Source organism: Bidens hawaiensis, unplaced genomic scaffold, assembly GCF_021521415.1.
Source record: "Bidens hawaiensis isolate Kalapana, Puna unplaced genomic scaffold, B.hawaiensis_p1.1 tig00071609_1, whole genome shotgun sequence".
Classification (NCBI taxonomy): Eukaryota; Viridiplantae; Streptophyta; class Magnoliopsida; order Asterales; family Asteraceae; genus Bidens; species Bidens hawaiensis.
The window spans coordinates 43,756-54,197 of record NW_027502526.1 but is presented as its reverse complement, the minus strand read 5'-3'; the positions used below and the strand labels follow the sequence as shown (position 1 = coordinate 54,197).

Genomic DNA, 10,442 nt, shown 5'->3' with positions numbered 1-10,442 from the left:
GGAACATGTCTTTTACATGTTAGTTGATTCGGACAATTATAGGATTTAGACCAGGTTAATAAATAGTAAAATAAGATGAATAGTAACTTATATTTATATAGTTTAATTATTTAAGGACAAATCAAATTATAATCATGAATAATAAATAGGAGTTAAGAGGAATAAAAATACACAACCATATGTTTGGTTTAAGTCTAGGAATTATAATAAATTTCACTTATGAGACTAAAGGACGGATGTATACGTCATTTTGTTTTTCAATTTATAGTGTCATATCAGCGTCACATCATACCCTATTTCACCCCACTATTTTTTACAATATCATAGAAATGGTCACCAATTTACCAATTCACCACTTCCTTTTTTTTTTCCAATAAAATAATAATATTTATATAACTAAAATAAATAATTTAATATAACTAAAATAAAAATAAAAATTAAATTACATTCATTAAACTTAGTTAAACCCAAATTTGGGCTTCAAAAACGGGCTGTTAAGTTAATTAAGATTAGCCCAAAACAAAAATTAGACAATCAAAACCCTAAAATAGCATCTCATTCTATCATCTTCCTTCTTTAGTTTCTTTTGGAACGGCTTCCCTTCTTTTTCTTCTTTTTTTTTTTTTTTCTTACCTGAAATAATACAACGAGGATAACACATAAAAAAGTGGGATTCTTTTATTGAAAAAGGTGGATGTGAGCGGCGTTTTGATCGGTGAACTTTTTACCATATTTTCGCCCCGACAGTGACGGGGCGGTGTTTGCCGTCGGCACCGGCTGCCATGTCATCTAGAGAGCGGCATTTCAATGCCCATACCGTATAGCCTTAGCATTGAGACGTATGGTCTAGTGACACTAAGGTGATCCTATCAAAATGGTAAGTGTTCAACCCCTTGATGGATGAAAATGTGTGAATTCAGAGAACTTGTGTGCTTGCGTGTTACAAGCCAAACAGAAGAACTCATTTGACTTATAAACCCCACATCATTTGCCCATACAACCGATGTGGTACAAGTCCCATACCTTTCAATGGTTTCAGTCCGTAACAATGCACCCTCCATAAGGGCCAACGTTCTCGTTGGTCACGGCTGGCTCTGTTACTGACTAAAACCATTGCTAGGTATGAGACTTGTCCCACATCGGTTGTATGGGCAACTGAAATGGGGTTTATAAGCCAAATGGGTTCCCTCACCTATCAGACTAGTCTTTTGGGTTGCAATGGTTTCGGTCCGTAACATTGCGGTTTAAAAAAAAAGTAAAAAGCAGAACTTGTTATGCGTATAAACCAATTTTAATTACCATAATCAAAACATGATCACATATTAGAAAATGGTTTGTATAGTGTCAGTTGACAAATTGAATTAAATGAAACTAGGCACACCTTGCATATTTATTTGTGTAAAACATCTATTAGACATATTTAGGTATAGGTTTGTAGATGAAAATTTGTACATATTATTTGGAAAGTATTTGTTATATTGGGGGAACCATGCATGAGTGTAATAGTGTATGACCTTAGTGTAGTGAACTGCTTGAATATATCTATACTATATTAAAATGCATATAGGAAGGGCAAAGTGGTCTTTTGACCAAAACTCTTAAAATTAAGAGTTTTACACCTCTTAATGCAAGCATTACAATCCAATGATGCACACATTCTCAAATTCCATTTCAAATACAAAAACCGGGAGAAAACATATTCAAATTTTGAATTCCCCTCTGATAACCTAAGAATTATGTCAGCCGGATATCTTCCCCCCTCACTTACCCATTCACATTCACGATTCATCAAACTCAAACCTCGACCACCTCCAACCATCACCCCACGCCTGTCCGTTGTCCCTCACCTCCCACCAGAGCACACCCCTCTAACATCAAAAACAAGGACGTTACGGCTACATCTGATTGACCTCTGGCCTCCGCCGCCATCTGTTCCGTAACCAATCGGCGCCGACCTTACCTCCTCACTCTGTCTTCGACAATCATCTCTGCCTTTATTTTTGCTTCCAGGTAAACCCTAATAATTCTTGTGCTTTGATTTTTCGTATCTTTTGGGGTTTTGTTATGCTATGATTTGTATGAGAATTTAATTTAAGGTTTTTTACAGGACAACTTGTATTGAAGTTGCATGCGATTTGGAGCCCTAATACTAAATTAATTGTTGTTATTATAAGTATGACTGTATGAATTGGCAAACCTCTGCACTGTTTGGTTTTTATTTAAGTGTAGAGTAATGTAAGTTTTATGTGGTTGTCTTTGCTTGCAGACATTTTCATTCTTTCTTCACATTTTTAAAGTCCAATTTTCTGAGAGAAAAATACACATAGGAGGAAGGCAACCATCAAATCTGTCTCTTGCAACTATTTCTCTGCTTATGAGTGAGGAGGTTCCTTTTTCAGGCAAGGATTTAGCAATGTATGTACCATCGAATCTGTCTCTTGCAACTATTTCTCTGCTTTTATTATAGTTTTGGTCCTTTAGTTCTTATGTTATACTTAAGTACTTAGCGCATTGGGTATTTGTGGTATCAGAATTAACATGGTATTAAAAACACATCATTTTTATGCAATAGTGGCGTTTGAAAGGTGTTGTTACATAAGTGGGTTACAACACGAAGGCCACCCATGCATTTAATTTTTTTCATGAAGGCAATCCATCTATTAGAAGTTTAGAACTATCATATAGGCCACCGAAGCATGTGTTGTGTGTCACTTATGCCAATTTTGACCAAAAACAATAAAACAATGACGAAAATGCTGGTGAGGTTTTAAAAAGACAACAACTTTAACTTACAATTCGTTTAAAATTTATCAAAGATAGCTATGAATCATAAAAAACTGATGGTTGTATTCGTCATTCATGCGTGTCTTTGGTTGAAATTGGTATAAATTCCGAGGATACATACTTGGGTAGCATATAGGCCCTATATGACAGTTTTAATACATTGATGGCCTTAATGAAAAAAAATTGAATACTTGGGTAGCCGCCACATCCATTATCTGAATAACTTATGAGTATAATTTGATTGTAATCACTGTCAATATAATTCAATTACCAAAAATGATCATAACAGTACTCTTGAGTTATGTTCTGAAACAAGGGCACTCTACTTTTTAGTTGTCATCATGCTTTTCAGTTTTGCTTCAGCTCCACAATTTTATGAACCTTCAAGTAAAAGCTATTGGTATGCTTTCCTTTTGTTTTCCCGGCATTAAAACTAACATAAAAATGATAAAAACTGCTGGCTTACTGTCAATCGTAATCTCCATCTTGCAAAACTTAAAAGAATTATTGTCAAGGACAATGGCAGAATATAAACTCATCATTTTTCAACCTTTCTCTTATTAATCCCGAAGAAAGAGACACCTTTATTAGTAATCACAAAACTCCAACATACAACCCAACGTTTGAACTTATAGCCCATCAAAAAATTATGTGTTTTCAGGTTAGTCATATGCTCTAGAAATTAGTTTATGTTTTGCTACAATTTTATTTATACAAGGTTTATAGGTTGTGAAGATGGTGCCGTATTTTTGTTAAATGGATGAAATAATGTGAAATGTGGTATTTTGATGCAGTTTGCTTAGACAAATGTAACGAGATTCTTTATAGATGATGTTTATACAAATCCCAAGCCCTTCAGTTACACGGACGAGATGTTGATTCTAAAGTTGTTAGCTTCTGTGTAGAGGACTTGGATTACATGGGCCAGATCAAGTAATTGAATGAGTATCTTGACAAGGTATTTACATTTCTTGATATGGCAAATTGGGCGGGTGGGACGGGTCTGCTTTGGTTGACCATCAATACCATTGTCCAACTTCTTTTAAAGAAAATATTCAATAGTTTAGATACAATTACAAAAATATATTGTATTCAACAAAATTAGTATTTTTTTAATGAACTGATTTAGCCATGTTCTTTTTTTCATATTCAACCCGTTTAAACAGCCGTCTAGCTCAGCCTGAAGCAGCTACGAATAGGTGGCATTGGCTACTTCAGGAAGTAAATCCGATGCTGAAGTAGTGGTTCATGATCACTTGTCTTTGGGTCCGGTTACAGTGGTACTTCACATCAAGAGTTAAAGGTGAAAGTTAAAAGATTGACAATTATCTTATAATGTAAGTTAGATGTGAAATGAATTTAGTTTCTGGCATTTGCATCTTATTAATCTTGGCTAACCATATAAATTTGCTGCAGGCTGGTTTCATTTAAAATGTTTAAAGGCAAAAGAACAATCATAAAATGTTTAAAGGCAAAAGAACAATCATTACTACCCGGCTTGCAAGGTATCTAATTAGTTGATGTACCATGGTTCAGTTTTGACTTTTAAAATCTGTGCAGTTTGGTTTTAAATGTTTTGTGCCAAACTGTTCACAAATGGTGTTGTTTGATGCTGTATATTTATATATTTTGTTCATACTTTTAATGCAATAAAATGTGTTCAAATTTGACATTTAAAAGTCACTGTCATAATGCAACATATTTATAGCTTATGTTATCAAGAAGTGAAGATCAGTAAGTATGTAGTTGTAGAAACAAATCAAAATTTCTATATATTTTAACTGTTTCTTTCATTATTTTTAACTCATGTTTTTTTACAATGGCAGTGACATTGGCCATTGAGGTTCATTATTGAGAGCTTGAGACAAGCTACAAATATTAAATCAACTGAAACTATTTCTAAAACAGTGGAGGAATCCATCAAGTGTTGGGTGGTTATGTTGACGGTGAACTCGACGTTTTGGAGCTTTGGATAGTTGATCAGCGAGCTTTAGATATTTGTTTTATGTGAACTGACTGGATTTTGATGACACGAGTTTGTATATTTATTCGATTACTTTTTTATAAAAAGATTTTGCTTTAGAAGAAACTGATTTGGCTATATACTTTGTTGATTAGGCTAGCTTTTTTCTATGTTAGTAGTCAACTTGTATTTTGTTTTATGGAATAACATATATATTTTAGTCAATGGGAAATAAATATCAAAAATTTATGCCGTTAGCCAACTGCATTTTTACTTATACACAATTGCTTCTTAACCGGGCTACCGGCTAGGGCATGAAACAATGAGTTTGAGGCTGTCATTTGACAATTAACATGTGTAGAGTAGAGGTGCGCAAATTGGCTTTGGGCCCAAACCGGTCCGGTTTCAGTCATAAAATGTGGCGATTCAGAATGGTTTTATAAACCGGTTTCTTAATTTCGTTGATGGAAGTATTTTGTTTTTGTTTAGGTAACGGTATTTTTTCCCACACTGATGTAACAAAAAGAAAACTAACATGCGTACGATATGATATACCACGAGAGGATTTATATGCTAAAAAAAAACGAGTTTTGCGATAAAATACTGTCGTTGCCGCCGCATCGCGCGGGTTTTTACTAGTATATATATATGTAAATGTTGATTGTATACCTGTGGATCGTCATATGTTATCTTAACACTCTAACCACACTGCAAATGTGGAGTAACTTACTATAATATATCATACTGACCTTATAACCGCTTTATGGTAAAACTATTTTTAGTATATTAAAATTTCCACTGATCATATAATGTGAAGTCTGTAAAATTTATACAGGTCTATAAATATTCATTACTCCTGAAAATTCACTTAATACGTCTGCTAAGTTTTTCAGTCAGCCTAATACTTGTTGCATAGTGTAGTCGAAAACCAAAACTAACAGATCAATGTTAAGCCATTGCAAGGGGAGCAAGGTGAAAAATATAAGTTAGTAGTGTTTTACGTGACATGCCCACATAGACATTAAGTTCCCAAACGCAATATTAAAGCAGATTTGAATAACACCCAGCATAAAGTCTCTTTTCATCAGGACTCGTCTTATTATTAGGAAACTGAATCTCGAATCAAATCTGTGGGAGATTTCAACACATGGCAAACGTTCTAGAGTTAAAAAAGAGTGTAGTCGAATTCAACTCCTATTAAGGTCTAGCATTTGTTTTCTGTAAATTTAATCAACGTGTCACCTATTTTCAGTCGGTTACTTGTTTCTGCAAACCAAAAATTAATTACGTTGTGGATTGGTTCAATATATAAAATAAAAATTAAAAAAGAAATTAAAATTCTATCGTCAGATAATCACATTATAAAAAACTAATCAGTTTATCAACGTATATGCTTGTGTTAACCTTAATTTCCATCATGAACTCTTGGTAAAATCAAGACCAAACACCAAACTTAAACTAGACACGCTTAAAATCTTCTAAACAAGCATCGTCCATTTCTCTAAAGTCTAAACAAGTCAAATAATCCGATTCATTTCCTATTTTACCTAAAAGTATATCACAAATGGATCTATTTTCATATAACCCGGTTGAGATCCGGAAACTTACCAAAAGTTTCTTCAAATACACAATATATAAGTGAATCTGCAACAACTTGACATGATATCATGCATTCATGCCTCATGGTTGCAAAGTATTTCATTCCGTTTATTAATGATTTTATAATTCAATATAGAGGACTGTCTAGTGTATAATTGTCTAATTTCCTTCTAGAATTTTTTTTTTAAAGAAAAAAATAAACTGCAGTGAGATGCGAATACAACGAACTCGGTAAAACTGCAGTGAGAAAAGCATAGTGTGGATAAAATCCTCTGCTAAACAGCGTCACTCGGGACATCAGCACCGCTAGGTATTTTCCCGGGAAAGTCAGTCTTTGAAGTGTCTGATCCTATCATGCTGCAGCATAGACGATGCTTGATGAGATAGGTTTAATTTAAAAAAAAAAGAATTAAAAAATATTTGTGTGCGATTTAGATTACCTTCGATCGACAATGATCATTGAACGAAGCTCGCAGTTTTTGAAGCTGTGTACAGCACAATTGCAGTAAATGGAGTTACGAAAGATATTAAGATAAGATAAAAAAAAATGAGTCAGATCAGTCGCCCTCTTTTTATATGCATCTCATCCTTGCCTTAGTTTTAAAATAATCACTCCTGATGCACACATTTTTAAACCAAGGCGCTGATAGGATCGCATCAGGTGGAGCGATGCGCTGCGATTCCATAATGTGAGGATGATGTGCTCTCAATCGTATAATGCATGATGCGCGTTATGCGATCTGATGCATGCATTTCTAAGTTAGAGTGAGTTTATGCATAGACTACTTGTACATTATGCATAGACTACTTGTACACAGAGAGTTGAAGACTGATTTGTTTATACATAATATTTCTATGGTGGTACCATAGATTTTGCTTGTATTTTTTTTATTTGTTTATTATCTTAATCTCTTTTTTTAGTATATTTTTTTTAATAACAAACACCTCACATACGTGATGCGTGCACATAACACATCTCTAATTTCGTGATTTTCTTATAAACAAAATCTTTTTTGTCAACCCAACCCATTTTGGCCAAAACAAAAATTGCTCGTTATGCTACTTCCTGACCTCTAATTACTACCAAAAGAGTGAATATTTCAAACTTACTGTTTGGACATTTCTTGCTTGAGTGTCGGATGACATTCATCTCCATAGGCACCAAGTGTATGATACAGGAAACCACTGTGAGTAACAACCGCAATCTCTCTCTTTTCTTGTCAACAACCTTCATAAGTTTTAGGTAAAAACAAAATGTGTGAGACAGGGAATGAGGTGATTTTATTTTTTAAATCATAGAGACATAACTATATGTTAAAATAATCTAATCTATATAATCAGTTATTAGCTGTTTAATAAACAAGAGATTGTACTTTTGATCTGTTCATGTGTCATAAAATCAGCTACTTACAAACAGCAACAAAACTGATTATAGAATGGCAAAACAGCATTTTCAAACACTAAGAAACTAGAACAAGATTTTAAATTTTCATAATATCTTATATAAGTTTAAGAAAACTAGAATAAGAAGTCACCATTTCATAAACTTCACTCCCCTGGCTGCAAGGTCTTCATCCTTTTCTCTAATATCAGGGGTCCATAAAACATCTTTGTCATTTTCTATCTGAATAAACATGAAACAGACAAACACTATGCTTTTAGCAGGCGAATTACCCTAAAAACTACATTGTAATTTCGAATGAATAAGATTATATATGAAATAGTGATGCATTTTATATACGAGTAATTTTAAAACCTGTGTAAGAATTATGGAAGCTACAACCTACCAACGAAAAATCAATTGCTGGAAACATGGGTTTGTATTCACTAATACTTCTCCTCCTATCGCAAGGATGAACACCCTGAAATAATGGGCAGGTCAAACAGGTTGGTCAATGGCTCAAAACAGGTCAAGCTGGTTGGTCAACGTACCAAATGCTCTCGACAAAGCTCCACAGCAATGAACGGAGGACAATTTAGGCTTGAAATTGCTGGACGATTACTACTGCCCGTATTTTCTACCATTAGTGGAGGCACATCAATCCCATTAACAGGAGCTTCACCTCCAAATGCACCAACTGCTGTTTGCATAGTCCTACAACCACAACAGTTAGTAATTCTAGCACTTATGAACATGTTATATTCATCTTGTACATCGATAATTCAATATTATAGGGAGAAAGTACAAAATGATAATTGTCCCATGACTTTGATAATATCAAAATGACTGGGAGAAAGTACCTGAGCAAAGGTGACACTACAACCAATTCAATATTTTTTATAAGTCCAGATGCGTGAACATGCTTTCGGAGGTTATCTACCTGTTCCAGATATCAAAGTCAATATGCATGTTTTACAGTTGTAAAATACTAAGTTCACGTATACTTGAACCATAACATGATTAACTTCAAAGTTTTATTTATTTATTTATTTACTTTTTTTAAGATTGGATCTTTAATAAAGGGTAGTAAGGTTACATTTACATTTCTGGTTCTTGTTTATGTAATAAATTATATATTCATATCATCCCCTGTTTTCCACGTGATGCATACGTCATGCGGTCATGATATACTTAAACGCCTTAGATAAATAAAACCACTGTTAATGCTCAATCTAGATGTAACAGTTTTGACTTTAAGTGGTCGATTAGTTTTTTTTTTTTTTTGAAAAATTGGATTTTAATAATTCAAACTATGGTTCATTGGTCGATAATAAATCAAACCGACAATGTGGGCATTTACAGTCCTAACTTTCACTTTCGTTACCAAGAGCAATCCCAAATTCCCAGTAACATAATCATCGTAACTTTACACTTGATTTATACTTGATTCTCGCTCGATTGCGCATGTATATTTCCTTGATTTGGTTCATGATCATCATTGTGAGTGAAATAGAGTCGAAACCAAATGTCAAGTCTAAGATGATTTGGGATTGCCCTTGGCAATGAAAGTGAAAGTTAGTCTGGTCAAATTGGTAGTATGGATTACCAAAGTCCAATTTGCCTTTTTTTTTTATATCTGAAACGGGCCAAAAACTAAAAATTAGCTATACAACACCCCAAATCACTTGTAATCAAAGATTAATATTATAACTGATTAACTGTAATAATATTGTCTTGTAACTATTAAACACGCCTTGATGATTTTTCAAACTTTTGGACTAGGAAGTGTGTGCAGGTCAACCCAATCAGAAGCGGTTAGTTTCAAATGTGTCATATTAAGGTGATCCAATAAAGTACCTGTTCCCAACCAAGAGGGGTAAGATGTGCATCAAACAGCTCCTCAGACATATATGCGCTGTGGTCCTTCTCTCCTGCTACATTGTGAACTCCTTGAGCATGTCTCACCTGGTACCACTCACAGTTAACACCACAAAATGTACAATGACCAAGTTCATCAAAACGAAAGCATACCAGATAAATGGTCTTTGAGCGGTGCAGAGGTTATAAACCTTCATTAGCACTAGAAGTCATTTCTGCAATTCATAGATGAACTAAAAATATTGGTATAACTTCCAAAAACCGAATAATCCCTCTGTTATTGACAATATACCAGAGGACTACAATACAGCATACAGGAAGACAAACTGCACATCTTGCTATTCACTTACAGCCAATCAAAAACCTTAAAATCTCAAAACGGCTTAAAAAGATTAAAAGATCTTAAAATACTTGTGTTCAATAAATAGGTCACTGTTTACATAAAACAATGAAATTAGAAACTGGAACTGATGCAAAATATACAGATGAGAAGTTGATAGAGAAATTCTTCAACATCAAAATCATTAAACATTAAGCATCAAGAACTAATTACTAATCGGGTATGTTAGTTAGTTATGAATCCACATATTCTTCAACATCAAAACAATGAAACAAACACACAGAAATCCATCAACAACAGATTCTTCAATAAAAAAATAAAAATAGAAGCAGAAGTAGTAGACATCCAGTATTTATTATATGCATATTAATCCTCCAGTTAGTAGTGCCCTGCTTGCGGTGCGCGCATATAATGTATATATGTGTGAACCCTCGGGTGGGCAAAAGTAAAATTGCACTAATTTTGACGTTATTTTACTAATCTTGTGAAAATAACGT

General features: G+C 33.9%; 1 pseudogene; it reads right to left on the bottom strand.

Moving 5' to 3' along the window:
• Nucleotides 1-6,559: 6,559 nt before the first annotated feature.
• On the bottom strand, nt 6,560-9,821 carry LOC143605818 (phosphoglycerate mutase-like protein 1; annotated as a pseudogene).
• Nucleotides 9,822-10,442: the final 621 nt, after the last annotated feature.